Genomic DNA, 18,881 nt, shown 5'->3' on the forward strand with positions numbered 1-18,881 from the left:
TGTAAGCTGCCCTGCTTGTCATACTTTGTGATGTCTGGCAGCCCTGACAGTTGGATATACTCAGACAGCCCCATTATAGCAGTAAACACAGCTCCTCATTATGGAAAACTGACCTGGTTCAAGGCCCCGTGAGAAGTGCGTCTCCCAGCAACTGGCGAGGCGGTCCTCAGCATCTCCAGCTGTAAGATGAGGAAACTGAGATAGAGATGGGGTAAAGTGGCCTGTGCCTGGGCTCACAGCCAGGATGAGGCAAGGCTAGAGCAGTGAGGTCGCTAAGCATAGAGCCTCTGAGAAAGACCTCAGGTTTGAATCTTGGCTCAATCATTTCCTAGCCTTGGGATCTTGGCAAATTACCAACCACAGAGTTTCAGTTTCTCCATCTTTAAATGGGGCTAATCACAGTGGTACCCAGCTCTTAGAGCTGTTAAGGGGAGTTGGTGAGGTAACACCTCAGAGGCTTTCTTAGCACACTGTTGGTGGCACAGGAAAAGCTCTCAAGCTCATGGGCACTGCTCACAGCTCATACCAGCTTAGATGGTCTTGAGCACCTGCCCTCTTCCTGCTGCCCCGGGCTGCCCCTGGCCCCTGGTGATGAAGGCTTTGGGCAGGGATGAACCACAGGCCCTGCTGCCTGATGCACAAACAACTGAAGGGGAGCTGGCCTCCTGCAGCAAATCTGATGGTTTGAACCCCTCTCTGAGCCCCTGAGACCACCACGTGGGCCTTTTAAGGACCTTCTCCTGTATCTCCTGCCACCGTAAAACAAACAAGAAGCCTCCTATGGTAGCCCATCGCTTCTGTAATTAAGCAATGTAAATGTCAAAAAGGGTGTGAAAGCAAGACACCTTGTGGATGATCTAGCTTAGCAGATTGAGAACAAATCCTAGGTTGCAATGTAAATCCTTTTTTTTTTCTTTTTTTTGACCATGATGAAATTATTGAGCTCCCTGGGAAATGGGACGAAGTTAAAGCAGCAGTTCATGATGGTTCCTAACCACATTTACCAAAGGCGTAATAGTCCACGAAAGGTTTCCGAATCGAGTCACTCCCTGGTCTGGCCACATCCTAGCTGCGTGGCTTTAGAGGAACTTCCTTAACCTCTCTGTGCCTTGGTTTCCACATCTGTATAACGGGATTCATAATAGCACTTATCTTGTAGGTAGTTGGAAAGATCAAGAGATATAATACACAGAAAGCATTTAGCAGAGTGTCTGCTCAAGAAATGATAGCTGTGGTCTGAATTCTCACTGTTATCCTCATTCGTTTTTTTGGGTTTTTTTTTGCGGTACGCGGGCCTCTCACTGTCGTGGCCTCTCCCGTTGCGGAGCACAGGCTCCAGACGCACAGGCCCAGCGGCCATGGCTCACGGGGCTCAGCCGCTTCGCGGCATGTAGGATCTTCCCGGACCAGGGCACGAACCCATGTCCCCTGCATCGGCAGGCGGACTCTCAACCACTGCGCCACCAGGGAAGCCCTATCCTCATTCTTTTAATTCCCCTCCTCCTCCCTGGTCCACTGTTCTTGGACCCTCCCAGCCCACCAACTGCTCTCGTCCACATGTGTCTCTAATACTCTGTTCTTGCACTACGATTGCTTTTCCTGCAATGCACTGCTCTCAGCTCTGCATGAGAGACTAGTTAGTAGTCATCCTCCAAGGTCCAGCTGTTGTTACCTCCTCTTTGAAGCTGCTGAGTAGTTCCAGGTTCTGTAGTTTGTCTGCCGTAGTTCTCCTAAAATCTTGCCAGGTGAATCTGCTTTTCCTCATTTTACACATGGAGAAACTGAGGCTCATGGAGATGGATTTGTCCAAGGCCATAAAGCTTTCAAGGTCACAAGGTTTCAAACCTAGAGCTCTGTGGTCCCCAGGCCACCCTGATTTACCCCTATCTCTCTTCCCACATACTGTATTCAAATTATTTGTGGCCCTCGACCCAGTCATGATGTGAATTCTCTGATGGTGGGCATAATTCTATTCCTCTTTGTATCCCTGGCATCTAGCAGGATACCCAGTGCAGGCAGATGCTTGATAAATCCTGGGTGAATGAGGGAAGGGAAGAATAAATTCCACATCCATGTAATAAAGAAGTTAGATCTGAAGGGATCTTTAAGCTCGCCACAGCCCTCAAAAAGCTAAGTCACATAATTCATGGAAATTTCTTCCTGTCAAAATCGTGTTAGGAAAATACAGCAGCGAGTGGTATGGTAGGATTTTGAACATAATTTGCAATTTCCAAAGCTTCTTATTGAGACATGTACTGAAACAGGCATGGTGGTTGGTCGAATATGTGTATCCAGAGAATTATGTGAGAATCTCAGAGTGGACCCATCTGAGTAGTACCTTGAACTGGGACAGATGTGGAAATAGAAGGGGCGTTAGGGCTGAGCAGATCTGTGCATGGTCCTTCTCAGCTGCTTGCTGGTCCCCCTAACCTTCGCTGAGTCACTGGCTTTCAGTTTCTTCGTCTGTAAAATGGGGACAACGTGAAATGGGGCTGTGGTAGGAACCATGGCTGCTACATGGAGAACCCCAGGTGAGTCAGTTTCTTCTTCCTCCCTTTGCAATTTATGAGACAGAGTTCAAGTTCTTCACTCTGACAGTTAAGTTGTTAGTCCATCTTTTTACCTAAAATCTTTGTCTGTTCTCTGTTGCCACCCGGACAGCGTCCCAGCTGCCGTGTCACATTTGCCAGGCATGGTGCACCAGACAGCTCCTGGTCAATATGAGAGGTTGGAATAAATGACCGAAGCTCTTAGAGGTCATCGTGCCATCTCTTCCAACTGGAGGACTGACTTGGCTGTGAGTAGTGGGACTTCAGGGGGCAGTTACAGGGATGGGGGAAAGGATGGTATTTGTGAGGGTCCAGAGGACAAAAAATTCGAGGCATGTATAGGGGTCATCAGCAGACAGTGCTTTTGAACCGGGAGAGTGAGAAGAGAAAGTGGAGGGGTTAGATGGAGGGAGGGGCTTCTTGCTGAGCCATTGAAGGGATTTTATTCCTTCCTCCTTTCCTATTGTCCATCCTTCCTTCCCTCTTTCCTCTCTCTCACTCCCTCTCCCCCTGCCAATTTCAGAAGGATAGAGTTTAAGGCAAGGTTAAAGTTGGAGGAGAGAGAAGACAGATCTCAGTGGGGTTCTAAGTGGGTGTGGGAAAGAGATCAAATTAGCAGAGGATTAAAATATCAGTACAGTTTCTGAAGCCTGAAACTAAGTGCGAGTCCGTGAAGGACAAAAGACAGAATACCGTGTCTTCTTCAACATCACCCGTCTCCTGCTTTGCCTCTGTTCCTGCCTTGGAGAACTATGACCCAAAAATGCTTAGGAACAGGGACCTCCAGGGGACATCTTCCTGACCTACTCTGTAAACCAGAAATCTCAGTTGGCAAGAATTTGATTTCTCCCAGCTTTAACTCAAAGGGAACAAGAATACTCTCTGTCTGTCTCTGTCCGTTCATCATCCATCCACCCATCTTTCTTCATTCCATCCTCCCATCCATCCATCCCTCCACTACTACCCAATAATGGTAGTAGAATAGGGGCAAGCAAGGGAGGAAGGGACAATTATTTATTGATGTAGAATTATTGGGGTCATATAGACTTGGGGAGATGACCTCTGTCTTATTCTAGTTACAGTTTTCCTAGTCAATCACCTCATCACTCAGAGATCCAGCTTTGTCACCTGTAAACTGGGGCTAACGGCGCCTGCCTTATAAGGATGTGATGCAGCATCCGCGCAAGCACTGTGGATGTAACCTCCCCTAAGCACTTCCTCCGGAGACGTGGGTGGGAACCTCTTCTCGCTAACCTATGCCAGGCACTACTGCACAGCTAAGGGGTTATTTGCATATTTTTCCAGAAGGAGAACCGGGCAGGTCTGCTCTGGCCCCACCCTTTGTGGAGAACGTTCTTCCCGAAGCCCGGCCTTGTGGCAGTGGTTTGGGGTGTGGGGGTGCCTCATTCCGCCAGAAGCTCTGGGGCGTGGTGTGCGGCGGTTGCCCGCCAGGGCGCGTGCGCACCCGTGGGCGGGGCAGAGAGGGAGCCCCACGGGGAGGGTTCGCGGTGGGTTATTCTTCACAAGGATGGGCGCACATTATCTCCCAGCAGCCCGGTAGGGCGTCCTTGGCACTGTTTTTCCAGATAAGGAAGCTTAAAGGGGCTGGGAAGGGTAAATAACGTGCCCAAGGTCACACGCCCCTGGGTGGACAGGCAGGGTGGCCAGAGGTTTAGAACGGGGACAAAAGCCTGGCGGCTCAGCTGCCCCCGCCCCACTTCCGTTTTGATTTCAGAGGGAAGAGCTCTACCTTCAGCTCAGACCTGTGAAGTGGGTACACCCCGAACAAGATAAAGGCCAACAAGTTCTGGACATTCAGCCTGCTGGTGTGGCCGGTGACCCAGAGATGCGTGCCCGAGTCTCCCTGGAGACAGTCCCAGGACCAGGGCAGCCGCAACAGGACGAACAATAAGGAGGTTGAAGTGAGTTTTTCAACAGGCTGGCTGTCTTCGTTTTAAAAAGCCATCCTTTATTCTGAGACATCGTTATGGCTGTCCTAGAATTTAGATGTGCAAAGTCCTTTCTTTTATGAAATGAGAGTGACAATAGATGGTACTTGGGTTTTGTTTTTAAAGTTTTGGCCAGATAAAAGCTGGAAACTCTACATTGATTTCCTTATCTATTTATAATCTATCTATCTATCATCTATCTATCTTTCTATCATCTATCTATCATTTCTATCATATCTGTCTACTTATTATCTATATATCCATCTGTCATCTTTCTGTTATCTGTCATTTATCTATCATATCTATCTATCTATCATCTATCTATATATGCATCTATCGTCTTTCTGTTTATCTACCTACCAATCTATCTATTTATCTACTTGCCTGTCTGTCTTTAATTGTAAAATATACTACTCTGTGACATCCACAGGTCTGGGCATCCCTGCTCTGTATATCTCAAGGAAGTTCCATAGATTAGGAGGTTCCAGAGCCTTTCAGGGGCTTCTGAGCAGCCACATCTCAGGCAGCCCAAAGCCCGGGAGCCCTAGAGAGTAGAAAAGACTCCCACAGGGCTGGCACACAAAGGGCGTCCAACCAGAAGGACTTGGCTTCATCCATTCATTCATTCACTCACCCAACAAAGCCTGTGGACCTCTTACTGTGGACCAGCCCCTGCCCGGTGTGCTGGGGGAATAGCAGACGGGGACAGTAACAGCCTTTAGCTTTTCAGTGTAGCAGGGGCCCCAATAAATACATGGCAGATCTGCTCGCTGTGTGGGTTGAGGAGGGAGGGCTTCTGGAGTGGGGTGGGCAGGGAGTCACAGGAGCTCATGGAGCTAGAGTTGGGGGAGAAGCACCTTGCCCGGCCTGGGGCATGGGAGCTGGCTGGCAGGGGGCAGGGCCCTGTCCATAGGGAATAGCTTCTGGCTCTCAATGGGAGATTCTCAGAGGACCAGAAGCCCAGATTCCTGGGGAGCCCAGGACTTTAAACACCAGAGAAAATGCAAATGTGTGATTTCTTGGAACAACAGATGGACTGTGGTCTTTTTTAGAGCAGAACGCCACTGCTGATTTGGACATCACACCTTCTCTCAGGGTCATGGTAACTGGCCCCTGCATTCACAAGGTCTGTCTGTTTATGGAGCTCTTTCTCAGACTTGATTTCATCTGATCCACACATCAGGCCCACGAGGTGGGTATTATTATCTCCATTATGTAACAGGACATGGAGCCTCGGACAGATGAGATGACTTGCCTAAGCCCACCTGGCTTGTCAGTTGCGACATGACCCAAGGCTTCAGGGCCACTGCACCCAAAAACAGCCATTTCCTTCTAAACCCTCTGGACACGACATTTGCCCCATGAACCGCTGCCCTATTTTGTTTTTCTCTTTCTGACATCAGCTGGCTTTAGAAAGGTCAATCAGCTCCTTCGACCAGTGACCTCAGCATCCCGTGTCTCTGAAGGAGACACAGAGGTGGGCAGTGGTCCTGGTGCCCCCCGTACTCCTTCCCCAGCATGTTGGGGGCCACCTCCTGAGAAGTGACTTTAGAAGGGTCCTCAGGAAAAATGGGACACGTTGACTCTCAGTGTTCAAAAGGCTGGCATCTGGGGGAAATTCATTATTTATATTCTGCTGGGGGAGTCTCTGCTTATGTTTTTCTCAAGTGAAAACATTTGCTAAAAAGCTCGACAAATCAGAAAGAAGGAACTTAACTTTTAAAAAAAAAAGGAAATTTAGCATCGGAAGTTGGACTCTAATATTCTGGGTTAAATCTTTCTGAGCTAGGGAAAAGACGACCCTCACAGCCCTCCTGTGTGGACTTCTATTTCCATGAATGTTGCCCAGTGTTAGTTTTGTTGTTGGTGTACAGGGTTTGGGTGTGTATGTGTGTTTTTTAAGGATATAAATTCCAACCATGTTTTGTGTGAAGGGTCTCAGTGCATACTGACATTGTGAGTGTCAGCCCCAGATCACTTTAATCAGAGAGTGGATATGCATGATAAAACGGATAAGGGACTTTAATCAAAAAATCCACTGGCCTGGAAACGTGACGCGCTCCGCCAAACACACTTCATCCCACTTTTCTTGTGTCACTGCCAAGATTTTATTTCATGAATATGCATTGGGCATGATATTACATTAAAATGTGACATTGGTATATGGTGTGGAGGATTTAGAATTCCCTCACCCGCCCCAAGATGTATGTGTATATCTGTATACACACACACACACACACACACACACACACACACACACACACACGCTCACACGTGTGCATTTCTGCAAAGTTTTTGTCAATTGCACATTAATGTCCCAAGATGATTTTTTTTCTTCCCAAAGCTTATTTGGGAGCTGAATATTGGATTTATAACCTGTATCATCTCTAAAAGAAACTAATAGTAATACTAGGCAGGAGTTTTATCTAAACTCTACCCAGGAGTGTCAGTCCCGTTTTCAGCAAGGGTTACATCTTTCCATATAAAATTCTCATTTGTGAGAAAAGGCACAGGCGGGCGATTTTATGGTTTGTTTCTATTTCAATGAATTAATTCCAGGCGTAGCGAAGGAGGGAGTGTTTTGGCTGCATCACGTGCCTTTAGAAACAGGCCGAGAGACCCTGGTGAAATGCTTGGGGTTCACATCTGTCTGCTTTGGAAGCCTCAGACTCCAGCTAATCGGTGGCCGTCGGCCCCCGGCTCTCCTCTCTGCCTACTGTGGTTTTTCCTCCATCTAGATGGAGGCTGCAAAATTTGAGACTTGATCGGAAATAATATCGTGCCGGGCAAAGCACACAACTTGCCGAGTAAAGGTGCGCTGCACAGATTAAAGATGAGTGTGTTGTCAGACCTTGTTTGATATCTTGCAGAGTCCCTCTGTGGAAAAATTCTGGGTGGTGTTTGGCAAGCACAGATTCATCTGAAGGAATCAGGGGCTGAACGGCTCCATAATACTATTTGCATAGAAACGGGCTGGCATCTGACTCCCCAGAGGGCTGGGTGTTACTTGGATTCTCCGTGGCCCTGGTGGCAAAAGGCTAGTGCTAGTCTCTGCCGTAATTCTGTCTGTAGAGACGATCCAGACATGGTGGGATTTTTCTGGGCTTTAGTTAGGGTCCTTTGAACATTATGCCTACTTCTCTTACCCACTTAAAATCTTTTCACAAGGATGCATATGGGGTTACGTACTTGGTGGAATAGTGTCCCCTCCCCAAATTCATGCCTACCCAGAACCTCAGAATGTGACCTTACTTGGAAATAGGGTCTTTGCAGATGTAATTTGTGAAGGACCTGGAGATGAGCTCCTTCTGGATTTAGGATAGGCCCTAAGGCCAATAACTGGTGTGCTTATAAGAGTAGGAGAAAACAAGCAGAGAGACATAGAGAAAAGGTGGCCATGTGAAGATGGAACAGAGATGGGGCGATGCTGCCACACTCCCAGGAATGCATGGGGCCACCAGAAACTGGAGGTAGCCAGGCAGGATCCTCCCCTAGAGCCTTTGGAGGGAGCATGGCCCTTCTGACACCTTGCTCTTTGGGTTTCTAGCCTCTGGAGCAGTGCAAGAATAAATTTCTCCTGTTTTTAGTCACCCAGTTTGTTATGGCAGCCATAGGACACTACTACAGGTCATACAGAAAAGGGTTACTGAAGACCCTAAAAACAACCCTCTCTATCAGGCCCCACTCCCTGCTCTCCAGCCGTGTGGCTAGAACTGTGTTATCTCCTCTGCAAGCTGGGGGCTGCCACTGTTTCAGTGCTGGCTCTGTGAGCTCACAGGAGGGAGAGGACACTGCCCTCTGACAAATGAAGGCTGATCAATGCGGTTGCAATGAAAAGTTGAGCACAAACCCAACCGGGGACATTCATGTCCAAAGAGGAGGTGGTGGCTTGGCCACGCCCACACAGAGTGACAGCAGCCCCTTCTATCCCTCTAGAGCTTCCCGAGAGCTGGAGATCTGGGAGGGCAGAGGGAGGGTTGCAGGGGGAGCCCAAGGGGCTAACGTCCCGGGGTGTCTGACCACGTGACCACAGCTCCCCACCCAGCTGTGTCACTCCGCTCAGAAGCCCCTGGCACTGATTGTTCAGTGCATCCCATTTTCTTTCCAAATCAGCAACTTTTAAATGCAAAAATTGTAATACATACTAATAAATGGGGGGAATAACATGTCATCCTCAATCAACAAGGTGTGGGGTCCTGAGAGTCATGGACATGGAAGGTTCCCTTAGGGTGACCATGGCAGGGAGTCATATGAACAGCACTGGGTAGGGGGGCATTTGTGGCTGGGCAGCCCTTATCAGGCCCCTTCATTCCTTTGAGCTTCACTTCTGGAATTTGAAAAATGTGGGTAAAAATTATAACTGGCACACAGGGTTGATGGGGAGACTGAATTAAGTGAAGTAACTCATGTGAACAGTCTATAAACTATGAAGCTTTATATAAAATTAAAATGATTATCTTTTAGAGGTAATTTTCCCTCCCTCCTCCTTTTGTCTTTATTTCTTGGAACACCCAACTCTGTGCTGTTGTGTGCGTTCCAATAGGGTGCTGCCTTTCTGGACAAAGGTATACATAGCATCTGGCTGGAAAAAGGCATCATTTGAGGCTATGAGTTAAAGTTTTCTAAGAAAAACCTTCTTTGACAATTAATAGACATGTATTGATTTTGAAGTACTTTGCCCACTGCCAAGATGTCCAAATTGCTTCTCTATAAAAACTAAAATTCAGCAATATTGGACCTTCTGATGTCACTGACGGCTTCTGGTGATCGATACCAGAGTCCCTGACAGACCAGCGGAGCCTGTGTCCAGGGACCCCCAAAAGCAAAGCCCGCAGGTCACCTCAGAACGCTGAAAGTTGCAGACTGGGATTTGGGACCTGCTGGATTGGGAAGAATGGTTCTCTGTGATGGGAACTGAACTTAGGAGGGACTTGGGACCTGCTGGATTGGGAAGCATGGTCCTCTGTGATGGGAACTGAACTTAGGAGGGACTCTCTGGTTCCCTATATGGCTGTTTCTCATGAGCTTCAACAACATCCTGAAATCAAGCAAGAGAAATATTGTGATACTTCAAAAGCTCAGCTACTGCTCACAAGGGCTGTGATAGCCTGATAGGGGAGGCATGGTGTCTGGGAAGTCAACGTGGATTAGACCGAACTAGGAGGGATAGCTGGGTGCCGTAGACTGAGCCCTGGACAACTGAGAGGACATCTGTCCGTCCCAGGCTCTGCTGCTCACAGGGGGTGAGACCTGGCCACCTCCCACTTGGGGCCTCAGTTTCCCCATCCGCGAGATGGGCCTGACTCCACATCATAGGAAATTTGTAAAGATCAAAAAAGACTATGTATTTATAAGCAAAACACACTTTGAACAGCTATGGATCAGGGGCAAGTGCTATTGTGATTTCCACCATTTACTAGACACTTACCCATTTGCTGAAAAAATGGGGGTGTTTTTTAATTCGAAAAAGATATGTGCACCCCAGTCTTCATAGCAGCACTATTTGCAATAACCAAGGCATGGAAGCAACTAAATGTCCATCAACAGATGATTGGATTAAGAAGATGTAGTGTATATACAATGGAATATTAGCCATATAAAAGAATGAAATATTGACATTTGCAGCAATGTGGATGGACCCGAAGAATATTATGCTTAGTGAAGTAAGTCAGAGAAGACAAATACTGTATATCACTTAATATGTGGACTCTAAAAATAATGCAAATGAATCTACAAACAAAACAGAAACAGACTCACAGACATAGAAAGCAAACTCATGAAAAAAAATAGAAAACAAAACTTATGGTTACCAAAGAGGAGGAGGGGGGAGCTAAGATTAGGGGTATGGGATTAACAGATACAAATTACTATACATAAAATAGATACGCAACAAGGATTTACTGTATAGCGCAGGGAATTATACCCAATATCTTGTAATAAACTATAATGGAATGTAATCTGAAAAAATACTGAATCACTATGCTGTACACCTAAAACTAACACAATATTGTAAATCAAGTATACTTTACTAAAAAAAAAGTGGTGGTGTTTTCAGGGAAGTTCCTACAATCTTAATAAATAAGTTTCTTGGAAAAATTCCATGTGTTGTAATTTTTTGCTTAAGAGGCAAACCTGATTATGGGGCTTGGGTGGTGACAGCTGGCAAACCCAGGTGGCACTGTGTCTACCTGTGGTCCCTGGCAGGTAGAATGACCCTTGCGTTGAGGGCGTAACGATCTGGTTCTTAACTTTATAAACCATCCCGAGCATCACTTGAAAAGGGAGGTGCCCAGGAAAGGCAGGGTGGTTTTTCTCATTTACAGCCAGCGTTATCATCGGATCCAAATCTCCAAACTCTGTAATCCAGGGGTAGGGGCAGGAGGAAGAACATTCCATGTGCAATTCTGACATGCTTGGTGATAATGAATCCTTTTGCATTTGCTTATGTCATGTTGACGCCTCACATTGGGTTATATCATGTCATGTTTCATTATTCTAGAATTCACAAGACGTAGTAGAATACTGGCAGGAATTTGGGAATTAGGGGAAAAAAAGGAACCTACAACCCCACACCTACAGTATATTTTTCTTATCTGTTCCCTGCTGTGGTTTCAGTTAAAAAGCTCCCCCTGTGACTTTGTGTTATTAATTAGAATGGTTGGTTATCTGCAAGAAGCAGATATTTCTAAGATACAGGCACACAGTATGTGAAAGAGGGTGTCTGGGGACTCACTCTACTTGAGGAAATAGAACCATACTTGAAAGTTGCATTATGAGGTGAAGACAAATACATCTAAAAACAACTCACTAGTCTGATTTTTCCCTCCCTCTTCCTGTACAGTTGTTATATACTTCAGCTTTGGCTTTTCAATGTTTTGGGATCCTCTAGACATACACATAATTTCAACTTTCTTCTTTTCTGCCTGGGCTGCTGATTAGTTTTTAAATTTTATCTTATTGTGGTAAGCACACTTGACATGACATCTGCCATATTAACTTAAATTTTCAAGTGCACAATACAGTATTGTTATCTATAGGCACAATGTTGTATAGTAGGTCTCCAGAACTTATCCATCTTGTGTAACTACACCCACTGTACCTCCTCTTCCCCGTCTCCTGCCCCTGGCATCCACCATTCTATTCTTTGCTTTTATGAGTTTGACTATTTTAGAAACTACATGTATGTGGAATCTTGCAGTATTTGTCTTTCAGTGACTGGCTTATTTCACTGAGCATATCATCCCCAAGGTTCATCCATGTTGTTACATATGGCAGGATTGACTTCATTTTTTAAGGCTGAATAATATTCCACTGTATGTATATACCACATCTTCCTTATCCATGCATCCGTCAATGGACACTTAAGTTGTTTCTACCTCTTGGCTATTGTGAATAGTGCTGCAATGAACATGGGAGTGTGGATATCTCTTCGCGGTTCCAATTTCAATTCTTTTGTATAAATACCTACGGGCAAGATGGCTGAATGAGATGGTAGTTCCATTTTTAATTTTTTGAGGAACCTCCATACCTTTTTCCATAGGGGCTGCACCATTTTTTTTTTACAAGGAAAAACACCAGGACACAGGTCTTTTCCTCTGCAGTGCTTAGCAGGGGTTTGGGTGGGAACTACCAATGAATATACTTAAGAGGCAAAGTGGGATTCAGGCCAGCAAGCCCAGAGGCTGCCTGAGGTCTCGGTCAGAGTCCAAGTAGCTCTGTTCATTGGTCCCTCGTTGAAAATAATGACAAGGACACGTGCTCTTTAAATAAAGAAATGGTCCTATTTTTATGGGCTCATTTGTAAGAATAGCATAAAGAGGTGACCAGGCTGGTCCGGATGGGTTTCAGGGAGAGAATGAAGTAGAGTTATTCATCTGTTTCTTACATCACCAGCAGCCCCAGTGTAAATTTTGCCCCTCCCATAAGCCCTGATTATTAACCGTGGCCACACAGTCTAGCTCTCCAGAGGAGAGCCGTGAATACTGCTCCATGTCAAGCTGTTTGAGCTGTGCAGCTGAGACACGTGGACCCGTGTGTTGAGGTTTCTGGGTGTGGTGCTGTCCATTCTTGTGGTGCTGAAGAGCCAGGACTCAGCCATGCTCACTGCTTCGTTCCTCGTTCCTTCCCCATAAGGGGGGGTGTTGGTGGAGGAAGCAAGGTACGCAGGAGCCATAACCAAGATGGCAGGCACTGCTACAGCTCGGTACGGGCTGTTTGATAAAGCAGTTAGACTTTTCTGGTGAGGTACACACCCTCTGCTCCCCACTTCCTTTCCTGAGTCTCAGATGGCTGCATCTGCAGAGGAGGACCTGCCTGGCTCACCCACCCCAGTGCACGCAAGGAGGGCTGGAACCGGATAAAAAAAAGACAGGCCCAGTTTTGGTCTACTTACTGCCTGTGCTTGCATACTGACCATTGTGACAGAGGAACTCCACCTGTGGGTAAAATTTGGACCGCGGGTGTCCTAGAGTCTGACTCATCAGATAAGTGCTTCCTCTTCCTTAGAGGCCTGCAGGTGCTCTGGGGAGGGGACAAGAGAAAGAAAGAGCATTAAGACAGTAGAGAATTTCTTTCTGATATTTTTGGTGTGGTTGCCAGATTTAGCAAATAAAAATACAAGATGCCTGGTTAAATTTGAATTTCAAATATATTTATTGAGGGACTATTTATACTAAAAGAATTATTTGTTGCTTATTTGAAATTCACATCTAATTGGGTGCTGTTGACTGAAGTGTGCCCCATCCCTGAAAATTCGTGTACTGAAGCCAAAATCCCCAATGTGATAGTATTTGGAGGTGGAGACTTTAAGAGGTAATTAGGTTTAGGTGAGGTCTTGAGAGTGGGGCCCTCATTATGGGATTAGTGCCCTTATAAGATGAGATAACAGAGAGCTTGCTGTCTCAGTCTCTCTCCCCACCATGTGAGGACATAGCAAGAATGTGACCTTCTCTAAGTCAAGAAGAGAGCCCTCACTAGAAACTGATCATGCCAGCATCTTGACCTTGGACTTCTAGCCTCTAGAACGATGAGAAATTAAGTGTTGGTTAAGCCACCCAGTCTATGGTATTTTGTTATGGCTGCCCAAGCTGACCTAGTTACTGGGCATACTGTATTTTGTCTGGAAACCAGACAAAATGGCTGAGTCCTGGCTCTTCAGCACCACAAATTGTTGGTTTATTCTTTCCTGACTGTACCTAGCATTGCCAACACTATTTGGGCTGCCCAGAGGTGGTTTTGGCTGGGGAGTTTGGCTGCAGGCATAGGCAGGAGCTAAGGTGGGAAGGAGCAAGAGATGGAGAAATTGAATGATACCAAGACATTTCCTTTTCAAGTGTTACTAATTTGGGGGAAATTACAGAGCAACAAGCCACAGGTTGCTTTTGCTGCTACCCTACTGAGACAAAAACACCTTTTCAGTGACCTAAACGGTTGTCATCCAACATGGCCTGGGGTCACGGGTGGTAAATTTTCCAAAAATATATGTATGAGTATGTCTACCATTGCCCTTGTCATCCCAACTTCCACATCTGTTTGCACGAAAATGAGTGGCTATGTTGGCAATTTCTGGATGAAGAGTAAGTAAAGGGAACTTAAAAGCAGTCACAATTACAGCCAGTGAGATGCTTCTGCATCAATCTTGAGGGCTTTACTTTAGTCTTCTTCTCAGTACTGGAAGCACTTGGTAGCTGCGTCAAAGTAGAAAGTCCTTGAGTGGAAGACCTAGCTCCTCACTGGCTGCTTGTCAGATACTTGACAACTTACTTCTCCCTCTTGGGCCTCAGTATCCTCTTCTGTTAAATGGGGTTGAAAGGGACAGGACTAGTGATAAGATTAGATCATCGATAGAAGGCATAGCCTGGCACTCAGTAGGTCTTCAATGACTGGCTGTTATTATTTTTCTTCAAATAGTTTGTGTCCCAGCTGTAGATACACGAGCCAGTGTGTGCGTAGCAAGGGATCAACAGGATCAGTTAGAAATAGAGACATTTCCCTCTTAAGCGGAAGACTATTTCTTAGTGAATAAATACTGTATTATAGCATTAATAACAAAAAATACAAATGTGACTATAAAGCAGTATAATGGATGTGACTTTGCAGTGTGGGGATCTGAGCGGGTTTGGGGAATCCATTTGATTTGTGGGGTTTTATGCTAGGAAGTAACAATAGATAATCCTTGTATTTTTAAAATAAATTTATTTATTTATTTATTTATTTTCGTCTGTGTTGGGTCTTCGTTTCTGTGGGAGGGCTTTCTCCAGTTGCTGCAAGCGGGGGCCCCTCTTCATCGCGGTGCGCGGGCCTCTCACCATCGCGGCCTTTCCCGTTGCGGAGCACAGGCTCCGGACGCGCAGGCTCAGCGGCCATGGCTCACGGGCCCAGCACGGGCTCCGCGGCATGTGGGATCTTCCCGGACCGGGGCACGAACCCGTGTCCCCTGCATCGGCAGATGGACTCTCAACCACTGCGCCACCAGGGAAGCCCCAATCCTTGTATTAATTGGCTCCCTCATCAGAGTTATGGAAATCATGTTTGTGGGAACTGTACAGAAAATTCTAGAATGATTGTTTCAATAGGAGATGCTCCTGCCCTGTGCATCAATACTTACAGGCGTTCCTGTCCTGTGCTTGCTGGGTGGCCTGGCATTTCTTGGTGCAGCTTTTCAGAAGTGGATGCTGGGACCCTGGTTTTGAAAATGACCCTCTTCCCAAGTCACTGTATGTGTGGTCTCATCAGCACCAACCCAAGATAAGTGCAGAGCAGTATAGAACCACTGGGCACCTGGAGAGACTTTGACATCATCTTCTCCTGGAGAGACTGAGGCCAGAGTTGGGCAGTGGCTTGCCCAAGGTCATAACGGAGAGTAATGCGAATCTCTGAAACCGTCCTATAATCATTAAACTTTGACTTTCAAAATCGCTCACTAATGTCTTCTCTCTGTCTCCCTGGCCGTGGGTGACCTTGGACATCACCCCCTTCTGCCATATGGAAATCACAAAACTCAAGTTATGTATTCATTTTTACGGTTGACTCCCAACTTCTATTCCACCCCAGATGGCTAGTGTGTGCCACCTGGATTAGTCAGGGTAATAATCATTGCTAGCTGAAGTAACAGATAACTTCCAAATCTCAGTGGTTTAACACAATACAACATCAGTGATGTCTCGTGGGTGGCCTTTAACCAAGTAGTTCAGGAATCCAGATTTCTACATCCTGTGGTGTTGTCATCTTTTAGGGCCTGAGCTGCTGATGACAGAGATCATGGAGGACTACATAGGACATTTTAAGCACAGGCCTGGAAGTGACATAACTTTTCCCACATTCTATTGGTAGAAGCCAGTCAAGTGGCCCAATCTGTACTGTAAGAGAGGCTGGGAAATGCAGTCTTCATGAATATCCAGGACAAACGGGATTAGAAAATATCTACCAGGTTTCTCCTACAGCATCCATGGTCATCCCTTCCCCCTTGCCAGTGGGTGGCTTAAGAAGGGGTATGGAACCCAGTCCTGGCCAATGAGTGTGGAGATGATGACAGCTGGGTCTTTTAGGAAAGGTTCTCTCGTACCTAAGGAGATGGGCCCATTTCTGCCTTTGGAGAAATCCTCAGAACTGCTGCATCCTGGTTCCTACCTACCTGAGGAAGATGTACACACATGGAAAAGGGCCAAGCAGAGGGAATGTTGGAGCAGCAAAGCAACCGCCTAACATATGGTGCCTGGAACTTTCCCTGCCTCTAGACCTCTACTGCTGGGGGGTGGGGGGTAATCCACCCTCTCATTGTTGAAGCTGGTTGGAATTTGGCCTTGTTGCTTGTGGCTGAGATCATCCTAACTGATAGCAGCTATGGTGAAAATTCTTTGATGCAGTGTCCAAAAGTGAGCAAAAGATGTCAACATTATTTAATAAACTGGATCATTACAGACAACCAGTGCCAGACATGTAGGTTGGGCTCAAAAGCCCAGAGGAAACTTGGAAAAGGGAATAAGCATGGGCTCCAGAGTCAGAAAGACCTGGATTCAATATCCTAGCTTGACTGTTTGACCTGCTCTGCGACCCTGGGCAAGTTACTTACCCTCTCTGAGCCTCTGTTTTTTCCACAGAGTCCAGTACTTATCTTGCCAAGTTGTTGAAATTCTGTTTAAGTGCTGGCCCATAGATGACACTTAATGGCTGGTGACTACTTTTTTGCTTAATCGACTTGCTCAGGGAAGAAAGTACCTGTTTCTTCAGTGAGTAAAGTTTTTGACCTCAGTTAACTAGTAGATCTCTTTCCCTCCCTGTACAGACAATACCCTCCTTGGGGGAGTTTGTGTCTAAGATCCTACTTTAACATGGCAGCCAGGTCGGACCCTCCATTATTCATTTTCTGCAGTAATGGGCTCATTACACCTTTTCCTGAGACTCCGCGGATTCTGGAACAAAACCAGACACCACTCCTCCAGTGGTTATTTTCTTCCTCGAGATGCTTATACTTTTTGGAGGTAATGCCAAGACATCCAGCGAGGCACTCAGATCCTTTTTGGAAGGAGACAGGATATAAATCATTAATAAGTAAATAAATAAGTAACCATGTGATTCTGTCAATTCGGGAGGGAAAAAATCAGTCAAGCCAGAGTTTGCTGACATGTAGACCTTTGGATTGACTGAATTATGAACGTTTTTGGGGAGGGGAGAAAGGGGAAGGAGTATCGACATTGTGCTACTCTCTGACAAGGGAGTTTGGGAACAAAACTTAGAAAACAAGGAGAGGAAAGTTCGTCCAAGTGACTGCCTGGTTTTCCCTCCTGCAATTAACAAAGGCACAGGGATAAAGTCCTGTGCGGGCACAGAGTGTGTGCCAATCTTTTTCCCTTATAAAAAATTAAAATTCTACATCTTGTGTTTCTTGCCTCAATACAAATTATTGTTTTTCTGCCATATTAATTCTAATATTAAAAATAAAAGTCTATAATATTCAAAGAATTGCTCAATTCCTTTTTATAAAGGGGTGGAGGCTCTTTCATTGAAGAAATGATTTTACATCTTCCTATGGATTTTTTAAAAATTAATAATGAATTTATTCTCCCCCTTTTTTAACATTACAGTATAATTACATAAGTAGAAATAAGTAGAATCTCCTTCATTTTGGGGTAGAGTTCTGTGAGTTTTGACACATGTAGACAGTCACGTCTCATCACCACAAGGATGTGGAGGTCAATTTCTATCACATGAGAAATTTTCATGTCCGTTTGCTGTCAACCCTCCTCTCGTTCCCCAGCCCCTGGTAACCTCTGATCTGTTACTGCCCCTGTATTTTTGTCTTTGTAAGAATGCCATATAAATGAAATCTTAAAGAATTTTGCCTTTTGAGTCTAGCTTACTTCACTTGGCATAGTGCCTTGGAGATTTACCTTTGCTGTTGTATGTACAAGTGTTGGTTTGTTCCTTTTTCACGGATAAATAGTATTTCAAGTGCCGTGTTCCCCCCTGGAGTCTTGGTGAGATGCCTACACACTCTCCAGCTCTCTCTGTCTCCAGCCCACCCACAGACACTGACCAAGGGCCCACCAGACCTAGTTGTTTTAGGGAAGACATTATTTGCCCAGTTCTGCCCACCTCTCTGTATCCATGCTCTCTGTTACATCCTTTGAGGTTACCCCCAATAAAGGCAGAGAATACCTCCTCCTCTTTATTTTTGGCTCGGCCATTTGATTTTTTTTTGTCCACTAGAATGAGGTGGACATGGCCGAGTAGCACTTCTGAGCCTAAGCCTTCATAGGTCTTGAGGTTTCTACTTGCTGTTGTGGTTCTGCCATCCTCATGGGATGTACACGCTAAGCAAACCTCTGGTCTCAGGCTGAGGAGGAGAGACACAGGGAGCAGAGCTGCCCCTGTCAAGACCAAACGAGAGCAGTCGCCTGCAGGTGTCAGAGCAATAGTCGATTGTGGTTTGTTACACAGCTGTCGTTGACTGATACACCCACTGCCTTTGCATCACAGTGACCTGCTTAAGAAGAAAGAAACTGCTGCTTCTCACATGGACAAAGGGGACCAAAGAGTCATCTCGCTCCTTCTTTAAGGCTCAGCTCAAAGTCTGCCTGTTCCCTGAAGCCTTCCCTGTTGGTTTTGGTTCAGATAGGTTTCTCCTTCCTCTCATCTCCATACTTCCAACACAAGAATTTATTTGGGCTCTTCTTTATGAGCTTGTTAGGACTTTTGTGCTTCTGTTCCTCTGTCTAGAACGCTGTTACTCTGAGTCTTGGCATGACGGGCTCATTGCTGTCAAGTCAGCTCAGATGTTACCTCCTGAGAGAGAGCTTTTCTGACCATCCTGTCCTCCAATCCAAGGCAGCCCCTCTACTCACTCTCCACTGTATCTTTTTGCTTAAGACACCCGTCACTTTCT

The sequence above is a fragment of the Orcinus orca genome, chromosome 2, assembly GCF_937001465.1.
Source record: "Orcinus orca chromosome 2, mOrcOrc1.1, whole genome shotgun sequence".
NCBI classification, from domain to species: Eukaryota; Metazoa; Chordata; class Mammalia; order Artiodactyla; family Delphinidae; genus Orcinus; species Orcinus orca.